Here is a 14,107-nt window from a genome sequence, read left to right as displayed (position 1 = left end):
TAAAAATGATAAAATAATGGAAGCAATGCTATCAAAAAATGTGCTGCATTATACTGCACAATTTGCCTTTTCTCACTGTATAATTTAGTGAACTTGGATGCCTAATTTGGTGCACCCCTGCCTCATAATTCTAGTGGCCCTGCTTACACCCAACAAACTTGGGATTTATTGGGAGAAGGGAGCCTAGACACTCGTAGGTGGCTTGCAATTACAGACTATCCGAATAGACCGGAAGCCTGAACTTTAACATCTGCAGGGTCTACAGACAACGCAAGAGATCGTAGAGGAGCCATACACATAGGTTGGTACCTACTGGCCCCCAAGAGATAACGGCTGATCTACTTGTGGCTGGACCCAGACAGTCATGGTCTACTCTATTCATACAGGCCAAAATAAACTGCTGCAGACTAGAACCCAAGATAAGACCCATATGTTTACCTGTGCAGTTCAAAGTTTAGATAATAAGCCTAAACATGCAAGATATTCTAATAATCCTGTACAATGCATGAACATGGCACAAGGATTGTAACGTATGCACAAAATACAATAGAAAAGAGGTTTAAAAAACAAATTTTTACTGACAGAAAATAGAGCTACTTAGGAGTAGTTTTGGGAAAATACGCCATTTTAATGGGTTAAAAATAAAAACGAGTAAAATATTTTGTATGCAGGTTACAAATATCAAATAACTTCACAGTGGAAAACTATGCAGACTGTTGAAGTTAACAAAGATATGGAAAGACCTATGCGTTTGCAATTGTGAGCTAAAATAAAACTATTAGGATGAATAATATACTTCAAATCACTACATTACCAGGTTCTCCAAATATGCATAGTAAAAGGGATAGCAAAAACAAATATACAGGTATATCTACTGAAATTTGTTTAAAGAGATTAGCGGCAGAAGAGGTGATACAGCACCAAGAAAATGTACACAGGAAACCAACTGGACAAATTCAGCGTATAACAGCAAGATTATAAAAATACTCAAGTACACATTTTGCAACAATTCATTACACCATAGCATTCACCTTGTTATGTTAATTTAACGTGTTCAGCGTTTTAATACCCGGAGGTGTCTCGGCGCTGAGGCTAAAACTTAGCCCTAGGGATCATGAAACGAAATCTGGAACAGCCAGGTTTTATGACTCTTTCTGGAGGAAGCTCGTAAGTTTGCTGACTTAATATGCATTGGAGGTGTATTACATAATTTGGCCGTACCATAATCAATGCTTCGACCCCCCCCCTCCAACTTGAGGTGCGAATCCTAGCAACCATCATGAGCTTAGCGGCAGTAGAGCGTAACTGTCTACCAGGATTATACCAATTGAAAAGACTTTAAGAATATGGGCACCATGTTATTCAAGTCTTTATAGGCTAAGCATAGCTTCTTAAACAGGACGCAACTTGCTGAAGCAAGCCAATGGAGGTTCCTTAGAGACTGTCTTTGTTAAGGCAGATTTAGTAGGAGTCTTGCGGCTGCATCCTGTACCATCTGCAGCTTTTTTAGATGTTGTTTCTGCATATTCTGATACAACCATTGCAGTAAGCTAGCTTTGAAAGCACAAGTACAGTCACAACCGTCCTCCTAGAATCGATAGGAATGTACGCAAGAATCTTCTTCTGTTTCTTGATCAGCCAAAAGGTAGCAGAGGTCGTAGCAAAGAACCATTTGAGAAATTGAGTTAAGCACAATACAGAGCAAATGCAGACATGTTTAATAACAGATGTATATATATATATAATATATATATAAAGTAATTTGAATAATATTAAAAGGGATATGGTACTCTAAGAAACACAAAAGCTGACAATCACGAATGAAGCAATGAAATAAAGGAACACATTTGCAAAGGGACAATGACACGCACTAATTACTTCAAGAAACTAAGCAAGACCAACACCGCATCCAGAGTATTAGCCCCCGAGGTCCTAATAAATCAGCGAGTAAAAATAAAATAAAAAAAAAAATAAAAAAAAGGTATAATAATATGATATTGAGATATTAGAAACAGTAGAGAAAACATACTGATAAACTGAAGATAGATGAAAAGATCACTATGTCATTGCTAAAGATTTTAAAAGACTATAGGATAAGAACAATCTCAAAACAAGCATTAGCAAATACAACCGATCTAGCATGCTTTCTGAATATACATACACACATATATATCTATATACACACACAATATATATACACACACACACACACACACACACACACCCCTTTAATACACACAGTTTGCCCCACATCAGGGCCATTAAACCAAACCTACTAAACTGTAGGCAATACTTTATATCACGAGGAACCATAGTGTTATGTCAATGGCACAGTGTGTAAAATTGTTAAAATCTTCGATATACCAATGGCATGTATACATTAAGGATATCGCAAGCGATCAGCAGTAGAAAGCTAAAGCTGTCAGTGGCCAGGTCTTAATAAGTATACCCCAAAATGGCTTAAAACTATGCAGCGGTAAACAAGAAGTCCGAAAAATGTAATAAGATGGCAATTAACACCTGGAGGGCAACTAAAAAAAAAAGAAAAAAAAAATAATACATAAAAAGAACCTCACTTCGATATAAAAAAAAAAAAAAAGGGAGAAGATTGTTCCAATACTGTTAAATGTATAACAAAAACTGAGAACTTGAATAGCCAGTCAGAATGAAAGTAGACCTTAGGTGGAAAATCGTCAGTAAGAACGCCATCGAAGGCAAACAGTTTTTCACAGAATGAACAGACCATACAGGCCTGTATGAGAGCAGGGAGGGTTGAAGGAACGAACGGGGTCAGGGACTTTGCCACTTAAAAAAAGGTACATCAAGGAAGATGGGGCACAATTCATCCATGGAATTAAATGTAACACACTATTCAAGTGTATTCAAATTGAAGGTAATACGGTGTGTGCCGATGACAATACATCATTAAAAAAAATAAGAATGTAAAGACGGGTCTCAGGCGATGTTGTGAAGAAATGGTTTATTCACAAATAAGCATATAATAAACCCACCAGTGCGGATGACAGAGACCCTCCAGCACCGGTCAGCACAGAACACGAAGTGACTCACAACATTCCTCTAAGTAACTAGGTAACACAGAATGACATCAAGGAATTCTAACAATCATAATAATAACAGAAGGACACCATACAACATGTCCCCTTTTTTTTTTTTTTTTTAACCTCTTCAGCGCTGCGCGGATTCCCGCGCGGTGCTGAAAGATCTGAGCGCGGGCGGGGCCATGACGGAACGGTTCCGTCATAAGCACAGCCCAACCGACGTGCATGACGGAACCGTTCCGTCATCGGCGTCGAAGAGGTTAATAAAACATATACAAATAAAACTTACAAAAAAAACACAAAAGAAAACAAATCATTTTAAAATAAAATCTTCAAATTTCTTGGGTAATTTCACCACCCTTTTAACAGGAACCCCAGAAGAGACATTCCCAGAAATAATCTCCTCAGAAGAAGAGACATTGTGAGAATCGGTAATAGAAACAGACAAATCAGAACAAGACTTAGAATTATCATCAGAAGAGGAACTAGCCATATGTGTATCATCAATAGAATGTCTAAAATTGGAACCACAAACACTTTTCTCATTGGAAGATCCTACATCCAAAAATGAATCATTTGCATCAATCACATTAAACAACTTTTCCTGTCCAGGTTTAAGAAGAATTATGGCACTCTTATTCCACCATCCTCTTTTGTGTAAAAGAACAGCAGTTTCAGAGACTTTAATAACTTGCACAGGAGCAGAAGATCTAGGAAGACCTTTGCGTGGCAAACCTGGATTAATGATGCGTACCCAATTGCCAACACAAATACTTTTGTGTTTGGTTCTATGTATATCATCATGATATACCTTATTTTTCAAGGCAGCTCCATCTAAATTATCTGTCACCTTATCTAATGTTTTCTCAAAATCCTTATGAACCATCAACTCACAAGATGGTGACACCAATGTACAACACCCTCTTCCTCTCATCAAATAGAAAGGAGAAAACCCTGTCACTGAATGCGGCATGGTATGATATGCCCAAAGCTTCTCATCAAGAAAATTGAAAACATTCCTCTCACTCTCCAAGGCACACTGAATACCATCCGTAATCAAATCTATTTGCCCTCTACACTTGACCATTAGCTCTCGGACAGTATAAAGGAGCTCTCTCAGCTCTAATGCCACACTTTTTTAAGAAAGAAACCATTCTGGACGAAGTGAACTGAACACCATTGTTAGACATAAGTACTCTTGGAAAACCTTCAACAATAAAAATCCTCTCTAAAAATTTGATCACTTCGTCAGTATTAGGATTCTCAACAAAAGTGTGGTAAATCCATTTGGAAAAATTGTCAATCAAAACAATAAGAAATCTATATTGTTTACCTAAAATATCATAAGGACCTTCTGCCAAGGTCCCTTGGGAATTTCCTGTAAACCAATAGGCTCACAAGAAACTTTACAATGTTTATCTGAACGCACACATATAGCGCAAGCATCAACAAATCTCTCAACCGAAGTATCCATACCAGGCCACCAGTAGTGTTGTCAAAGAGCTCTCTTAGTTCCAGATACCCCATTATGGCCCAGATGAGCTAACTCTACGAGCCTAGACCTGAGACCCATGGGAGGAACCAACACACTATGTCTGACCAGAAATCCATTCTCAATACTGAGTTTACTAGAAATGTGTGCAAAACTGTGTAGATCTGCCTCAAGATTCCTGAGAGGAGGCCATCCTTGAACAAGAAACGTTTTGACCTTGTTAATCACAATGTCTTCATCATAAAATTTAACCCAGTCAGCTTCAGAAATTTTTCCCTCACAACTATTTAACAGATCCACCAAAGCAACTGTTCCAAGCACAGGTGGGTTAGCCTGGACAAGGTACCCCCGGGTGCTGGAAGCGCTGTTAGTTACTCACGTGCGCTGCTGCAGCATAGCCCTCTGTTGTGGTGCTTTTTAAATTTATTTTCTCGTTTTCCTATCTCTGTTGTACTTAAGTTATGTGTCCCTGTTTTTAACTTGTGACATCGTGTGCTCAGCCTTGCTCCCCAATTGCGCATTCTTGCACTGTAATAGTTGAAACTCACCGCTTTTAGAGCGGGTCCCTGGCCGGGGAGTGTGACACAGCCGCCATCTTGGGGGAAGGAAGTGCCGTTTTTGGGCGCCATTTTAGCGAGCGCTCCGGCGTTCAGGACTGCAACCTATTTAAACGGAACATGGATACGCGCAGCGGTCGAGCGCAGCGGGAGCGCCGGAGGTAAGCCCGTTTGCGCCCGTTCGCACATGGTCGGGCATAGGGTCTAGAACCTCTGCTCCAGTATGTAAGCAGCCTCTTACCTATTCTCGTCGGAGCCTTTTATCGCTAAAAGGTGATTCATTCCCCACATGTTGCCACTCTTTAGATTTGGCCTTTGGTCATTCTTCCTGTAATCATTGCTCCTTTAGCGTAACAGAGAGTGGCGAGAATAGAAGATCGCTTGAAGTCGAATTGAAAATGGCATTAGTTAACTGCCGCTCACTGCCTAAGCATGCTGTCGAAATTTCCCTCCTACTTCACGATAAGGCCTTGGATATACTGTTTGTCACGGAAGCCTGGCTGGGACCTAATTCGGGCCCGGATATCGTCCAGTCTCTGCCTCCTGGGTACCTGATTCAACATAAGGACAGAGCCTTAAAGGTGGGGGGAGGGGTTGTCATTATTTAGAAGGACTATATAGCATGCCGGCTATTAGAACTCTCGATTCCGGATAGTGAAAGTGTACATTTTGCCATCTCAATTTCTCCAGAGACTTCCTTTTCAGGGTTTTTGATCTATCGCCCCCCGGGCTCTTTGGGGCAATTCCATGAAAAACTGGTCGAAACAGTAATGGACGTAGCCAGTACAGTCTCCAACTGTATGGTGTTGGGGGACTTTAATCTTCATTTTAATAAATCATCGGATATCATTGCCTCAGAAGTAACTAAAGACCTGGGGAGTTACGACTTAAGCCAAAAGGTACAACACCCCTCACATCTCAAAGGTAATCTCCTGGACCCCATTTTTTCAAATATTCCCGGCCTTATCACTGATGTCCCTGACCCGGTTCCCTGGTCAGACCACATGGTAGTTCCTTTTACCTGGAAGGTGCCTCGGCCTAGCTTAACCCCAATCTCGCATAGAGGGCTGGCTAGGCATTGGTCCAAACTTGAGCTCTCTAAATGGGCAGAAATTTTGAAGAAGACTGAACCTTCAGCCCATTCGGATGTGGATAGAGCTAATAAGGACTTTAATCAGTGGATAGAACGATCCTTGGATAGCCTGTTGCCTAAAAAACCGACAACATTAAAGAAAGGCCACACTAAACATCCTTGGTTTAATTTGGAGCTAAGAGCCCTTAAACAAGAGCGCAAAAGGGAAGAGAGGCAATGGCGAAAAGAGTTTAGCTGTGAAAAGAAAAGGAGATAGAGCTGCTCTAAAGAAATATAGGACCGCTCTGATCACCACTAAATCTGTATTCTTCGCAGGTAAAATGGAGTCCTCCGCTAATGCCCCTAGGGAGATGTTCAGAATAGTAAAGTCACTGATGAAAGTACCTGATCCACCGCCCGCTCCAGATGAATCAGGTAGTCAATGTGAAGAATTGGCGAATTTCTTCAGCACAAAAATTCAAAAGATCATTGATACGCTCCCTTTAATACCCTTAGGCGACCACCAATCACTACTTACCATCCAGGACCAATTGGATCATCCTAGGCTCTCCTCTTTTTCTCCTCTTAGGGAGGATCTCCTACCTCCCCTATTGAATGCCATAAAGAGTGGCTCCCCGCTCGATCCCGCCCCGATGAACATCTTAAACTCAGTTTTGCCTGCCATCAGTAAACCCATGGTGAACGTGGTTAATGCATCAATGGAGTCAGCTGTGGTTCCTAGAGAGTGGAAGGTAGCGATGGTCAAGGCTTTGCTGAAAAAGCCCAGCCTGGACCCAGGGGACTTCAACTATCGCCCCATTTCTTTGCTACCGGGGATTAGTAAACTGACTGAGAAGTTTGTTAACATTCAATTGGCCTCTTTTTTGGAATCACATAATCTGCTCCATCCATCCCAAACTGGGTTCAGGAAAGGACAGGGAACTGAAACAGCCCTGCTGAAGGTGGTGGAGGAGGCCAGGAGGATTCTGGACGCAGGTGGCAGCGCGGCCATTATCCTCTTGGACCTCAGCGCCGCCTTCGATACGGTTAATCACTGTATCCTCATTTCCCACCTCAGTAACATCGGAGTCACGGGTAAGGCCCTCAAGTGGTTGGAATCCTTCCTTAGGGATAGATTCTTTAATGTGTTTGAGGATGATCATTGCTCCTGCCCGGTTCCGCTGCAGTGTGGGGTGCCGCAGGGGTCCTCCCTCAGCCCCACACTGTTTAACGTGTATATGGCACCCCTGGCAGAGATAGTGGCTCCTTTTGGGGTTCAGTTGGTGAGTTACGCCGATGACACCCAGCTGGGGTTCTCTTTGAATCAGGCTGCACATTCTTCTTTGAATTTGTATAACTGCCTAGAAGCCGTCGCAAGCTGGATGGATCAGTCCCATCTTAGGCTGAATGGTGGAAAGACAGAGTTGATGTTGTTGGGACGACAGGCTATATTTGACAACTCTACTTCCTGGCCCTCTTGCATGGGTCCTGGCCCCATCCCCAAGTCTGAAATTAAAAGCCTGGGGTTCTGGCTCGATGTAGAACTGTCGTTTGGAACTCAGGCTAGAAAAACAGCTGCCACCTGCTTTGGGCTCCTGAAATCCACGCGTAAAATCCCTCCACAATTGCCAGAAAAAGCAAGAAAAATCTTAATACAGTCATTGATTCTATCCAGGATAGATTATGGGAATGCAATCTATTTAGGAGCCCCGGTCTCCGCTATTAAACAACTTCAGGTTGTTCAGAATTCGGCGGCAAGGCTACTTACGGGCACCAGTCACCGCTTATCAGCCAGACCCGCATTAAAAACCCTCCACTGGCTTCCGGTGAAAGAGCGGGTCCATTTTAAGTCGTTGTGTATGGCACATAAAATCATCCACGGGAAAGGTCCTCCCATCTTAGAAAACATGGTAATGCCCTACAAGCCCTCTCTAAATCTTCGCTCTAACGACCAGAATCTTGCAGTGACTCCAAGAATCAATAGATCACGCTCCGGTGGCCGTCGTTTTCACTGAATGTATCCAAATTGTGGAATTCTCTTCTTTTATCTTTTCGCCAAGAGCCCAGTCTTCTTGTGTTCCGGAAGAAGCTAAAAACATGGCTCTTCCCGAGAAATTAGAGATCTCAGATTAGCTAATGGTTCCTCTATTATCCTCTGGTTATCTTTCCTGAGCGCTGGGATGCTTTCGAGTAGCCATGCGCTATATAAGAGCCTTTTCAATTCAATTCAACTACACATTCATGATTATCAACACAGGAACCTTCATTGACTTCTTTAGCTGGCAATCTAGACAAACAATCTGCCGTGATGTTCTTCCCTCCAGAAATATGCTCAATTTTGAAATTAAATTCCTGTAACCTAGCAATAAGTCTAATGAGTCTGGAAGAAGCATTGCCCGAACGTACACCATCCATCATAAACACCAAAGGTTTATGATCCGTGATTAACTTAAAAGACTGTCCCCATAAAAAATTCTTGAACTTTTCTACAGCCCACACACATGCAAGCGCCTCTCTTTCAATTGTACTGTAATGTACCCCAGAACCTTTTAAAGGTCTTGAAATGAACGAAATAGTCCTTTCTTTCCCATTTACAAACTGAGTGAAAACAGCCCCTAAACCAATAGAACTGGCATCAACAGCTACCACCGATTCCCCATTAGGATCAAATGTTTTCAAAGTAGGAGCTCTAGAAATGGGCTCTTTAACTCTTACAAAAGCTTTGTCATGCTCTTCAGACCAGACAAAGGATGTCCCTTTTCTAAGCAAATGTCTCAAAGGCTCAACAACCAAAGCATAGCCTTGTACAAATCTAGCATAATACTCTCCAAGTCCCAAAAAGGACCTCAGAGAATCTTTGTCATATGGCTTAATAGCATTGTTAAGAGCACTAATCAAATCAAGTTTAGGAGCAATGCCCTCTCCTGAGATCTTGTGTTCTAAATAATCAATTTCCTTCACAAAAAATTTGCATTTTTCTTTGCTAACCGTCATCCCTCTTTCTGCCAGTTTGGTAAGTACTTTGCCTAAAATGGAATCCTGTTCTTCATGTGACTTAGCAAAGATAAGAATGTCATCCTGAAATGCTTGTACCCCTACAACATCTTGAAATAATACATCCACCAGCTTTTGAAAAACACTAGCGGCAGAAGCGAACCCGAATGGCATACGTAAAAATCTATAGACTCCAAAAGGAGTTACAAAAGCAGTCAAGTCTTTAGATTCCTCGTCCAACATTACTTGATGATATGCAGACTTGAGATCAATAACGGAAAAAAATTTAGCACCATTGACAGCCATGAGCAATTCCTGAATCCTAGGAAGCAGATGACTGTCAATAATTATATTCTTATTAAGTGATCTCAAGTCAATGCATAGCCTCAAAACTCCATTTTTTTTTTTAATGCAATCACAATAGCCGAAATCCATTCTGAACTATCAGTGGATTCTATTATGCCCTCAGAATAAAGATTATCTAAATGCTCTTTGAGCTTTTGACGAACACCCAAAGGTACCGTGTGTACTTTGTGCTGTACAGGTATAGCATCTTTCTTTAATTTAATGTGATGCATAAAACCTTTCACGTGACCAACTTTATCAGCAAAAACAGTATTGAATTTTGATAGAATAAAGTCAGTATTACAATCTTGTGTTGCAATCTGATTAACAGAAATGTCACGTAATCTAATGGGAGTATCCGTACCAGGACATAACATTATTCCTAGTTTTCCCAGATCGTACCACCCGACAATATTCTTACCATTGACTGCAACATAAATTTTCGTGAAAATACAACGTCCCTGAAAATTCAATTTTTCCTCAAAATAACCCAACATTTTTTTTTTTTACTTTTGAAAAAAAAAAAAAAAATCGTAGTGCAGAGGAATTCTCGGGTCCTTCCCTCACGGTGGGTGATCCCACCCTCGTCCCCAATGTAAAGACGGGTCTCAGGCGATGTTGTGAAGAAATGGTTTAATCACAAATAAGCATATAATAAACCCACCAGAGCGGATGACAGAGACCCTCCAGCACCGGTCAGCACAGAACACGAAGTGACTCACAACATTCCTCTAAGTAACTAGGTAACACAGAATGCACCCACATCAGAGTGCTGACATCAAGGAATTCTAACCATCATAATAATAATAAAGGACACCATACAACAAAGAACTAATTTGAATAGATAAAGGTTAATTAAGTAAGCCAGCCCTGCAACCAATAATCGTACAAGTCATATTTGGAGACAAGCAAAACGTGCAAAGTAAAAGGACGCGACAGTACTTTTAATGTTTAAGCTTAGGGTGACCAGATTCTCAAAACAAAAAACGGGGACAGGTCATAGACATAGAAGTAGGACTACGGTTTGCAGTAACCATCGACATAAAAGTGGGACTATTTGACAGCTGTCATAGACATAGAAAAAGGACTACCATTACAGCTCCCTCCACAGACCGAGATGAAGCATTACAGACAACAAATCCGCGGTCTTTTATTGGCAACCCTCTCCTTCACACAGCAGCATTAGTACTTTTTATTACATTTACACTTTTAAGGACTATAGCATATATTTGCCAGAATTCAATAAAACATCACAGGCTAGCAAACGCCAGATTTACTAGCTTTATCAATGCTCGTTTCTATAGCTGCGCGGCAGCACCACATAAAGTACAACTCACCAATGTTGCTTAGTTGCTCATGACAGAAAAGCATGGGAGGTAAACTGCAGAATGCTAAATTGCCAAATGGCAGCCATGGACCAATGTACAAAAAAAAACTTCTCTCCAGGTATTACTGCCTTAGGGTCTTAAGGGTGGCAAAGGCTGGCCGACCACACAGTCCTCCCACATTTGCGTAGTCACTGCTGGGATGTCATGTTACCTTACTGGGGTATGTATAGTGCACTCTAGCCATTGGTATCATCTCATAGTGCAATATTGTGAAGACCTGAGCAAAAAGCTCGAGCAGTGCTGCTCGCCTCTCCCACAGGCGTTAACCCTGCTCCTTTAAGTCCTTTCCAGCTAAACAGTTTGCCGTGATCTGAAAGGTCAGTCAAAAGGTCAAGTCATAGCTTTGATATGGAGAACACAAAGCATGCATCAATTGGTTATGAATAAAACATGCAATGAGCAATGCATTAATCCTTGCACGGTATGCATAAGGCTACTGAAAAGTTTGTATGGCTATGAATAGAAGCTACAGGATGAAGAAATATTGTTTTATCCAAAGTAGAAACTTTGGCTGGCACGATGACGTAGGTGGCGCTGCGTGTAAAATGTCTCTCTTCAAAGGAATTCCCTTCTCGCTACAGCGCTCACCTCAGTGACGACACATGCTGTAAACAGTGCAAAGAGTGTATGCGCGCGCATGCTCAACCGGAACAATGAAAAACAGGGACATTTCTGCGTTTAACGGGGACACTGTTTGAAAACAGGGACATTTGAGTCACTTGGAGAAAAGTGTCGGCACACGGGGACACTTCCCCAAAAACGGGGACCGTCCTGGGAAAACGGGGACGTCTGGTCACCCTATTTAAGCTGCAATGTAATAAATGTGTTATTGAACTTTCAGTAAGTGTGATGTTCTTGTGGTCGACTAACAATAGATGGAAATTGGTTGTAACCCTGCTTCCCAACTTGACTTAATGTGGTCTGATGACATCACCCACGCCCCATGCACGTTTGCTTAATCTGTCAAAACATGAAGTGTACGTGAACACTATATTAGAGTTGGATGTATTTTCCTACAAACAAAACAATAATACAAAGCGTGGCCACGCCTGCCTTCATTACGTTTCATAAATGGTCTCCTTGTAATGGTTATGGCTTTAACGTACACACGATTCGATCCAAAGAATAAGTTTACGAGTTGCGGATCAAGGAAATGTAGGTTGTAACCCGAGTTTACCCACATAACCACGTGAATCAATTGACAAGTTACTACATATTTCTGTGCAGCTTCGAGAATATCTGTCTAGAATATGCCTTCCTAGAACATGATGGTATTACACACTACATAAATAATTAACTGGATGAACTGATCACTTTCAGAGTTCGATGTATTATATGCACCCGTGGTTATAACAGTACATAAGTACGTAGTTAAACGTGAGCTTATTTCAAATACATACAGAATGTTACGAAGATATAAACCTATATTGAGATGGAACGAGGGCCACCTTACAATGCCGCAACGACATCTGAAAGAAGAAAACCATCTCCACTACCAAGAGAAACAACCATAGAATAAACACAATTCAAACCAACTTTAAAAAAAAAAAAAAAAAAAAAAAAAAAACACCACAATCGGTGATCATGGACCACTAAAGAGATAATGAATAGGAAAATTAAGGACCATCGGACAAGACTATTTCCAAAACCGTACAGCCCGGCCAATATAAACAGCACGAGTTTACAGCTGCGAACGACAACAAGAATAACCCTATTCGCAGGGAACGATACAAACAAACGTCTCAATAACCCAGTTGGCTGCAGGAATCCCACAGACACCTGGGAAAGTTTAGCAAATAACCTGTAGAATATGCAGACCCCAAAAAACGTTATTAGCCCATACTGCTGACACGGTATCGGGACGAGCGATCATAAAAACCTGCACCCCCACTACGACTCCCCTACGAGCCACGATCATTGCTAATCTACTACTTACACGGGCAGTCTCTGAATTCAATATTATATCGCTCCTCCGTACCTGGTCTTTTAACGGATGTCATTTGTCTGAAATATTAGCACTTCCGGTTCGTATAAGAACCAATCCCACAGCAGACCATGTTTTGGAATCGCCTGGCAGAGGGCGGTACTTCTAATGTCTAACATGGCCTGTGATTAAAGCAGCGAGGACCTTCCAGCCAATCCAAATTCGCCACACAGAATCCCGTGTACTGGTTGGCTATACACGCTACACGTGCCATTGTCCCAGCCGTCCTCTTAAACTTGGGGGTGCCGCTCATCCTGGGACGAGTTGAGCTTTGATGGTTTCCCCATGGATTGAGTTGATTTTTAGAAACGGGCGGCGACAGTCTGTGTTGCTCGGCCGGACAGGCAAGTTTAGGCTGCTACCCGTGGCATTGTCGGGCCCTTTAGGATAAGGTGCTTTAATTGTCTAAGGCACATGTGGACTGTTTAGGATTCATTGAATAAGGGGTAGTCCTCTTGCTATAAGACACTAGTGTCGTTTTACGCCCTGCTGCTATTTTAACTGCTACTGCTATGTTTGACAACACCTCGAACTTTTGTGGCATTACCGACTGGGTCAGTTTTCTCATAGCGCCCACATTCGTGCCGATTTGTACTATACTTTAGCATTAGTGGTTGCATGTTTCGTTCCTTTGCTTGTTCTCATACTCTTCAGTCTGCCTTTTTCCCATATCAATAGGATGTTTAGAATAATGTTATATCTGTCCGTCATAGAGAGCCTCTATCGTTTGTTTCAGTTTCTAAATGTGATAACTCGCTGCTATGATGAACGTTGAAAACAAAGCTGCTTACTCACTGATGACACGTCCTAAAGGCCTGCAAGGGCAAGCTAATATAACTCTCTTATAGCTTATCAGTGCAGGTCTGCTTTTAATGAAATTAGAAAGCACAGCTGTAGGAGGGGGAAACAAGGCAGGGAAGGTGCTGAATATTATCATTGGTCAAAGATGGCAGGGGAGATATATTACTTTTTTTTGGTGAGCCATGATATGGAGGGTTCTCCATTAGTCCCCTGCCACTGCATTGCAGTTGCAAGCAGTGGAATTTGGAAGACAAATCTAGCATAAAATTATAGATGGGTAAAAGTTGGAATGCAGGGATGTTTTTCACTTCTGAGTTCTCCGTAACATAGACAACCTGTTAGATCTGGGGGTCTCTAGTTGGCAGGGTAGGTACCACTGCCCAAGTAGGGACCCTTGCTTCTAGTCAGGGAATGG

General features: G+C 41.8%; 1 protein-coding gene across 2 annotated transcripts in view; it reads right to left on the bottom strand.

Annotated features, from left to right (window-relative positions):
* RABGAP1 (RAB GTPase activating protein 1) overlaps nucleotides 1–12,978 on the bottom strand; it is a 1,076,978-nt gene extending 1,064,000 nt beyond the window's left edge. The window contains exon 1 of one of the 2 annotated variants that reach the window (XM_085612417.1): nucleotides 12,886–12,978. The gene's annotated coding sequence lies outside the window, so the exon portion shown is untranslated. Of the gene's footprint in view, nucleotides 1–12,843 lie in introns of both variants that reach the window. The other variant, XM_085612408.1, reaches the window with a different exon arrangement.
* Nucleotides 12,979–14,107: the final 1,129 nt, after the last annotated feature.

Source organism: Triturus cristatus, chromosome 1_2 (genome assembly GCF_964204655.1).
Source record: "Triturus cristatus chromosome 1_2, aTriCri1.1, whole genome shotgun sequence".
Lineage (NCBI taxonomy): Eukaryota > Metazoa > Chordata > Amphibia > Caudata > Salamandridae > Triturus > Triturus cristatus.
The sequence above is the reverse complement of the archived record's forward strand: the minus strand, read 5'-3'. Positions and strand labels throughout refer to the sequence as shown.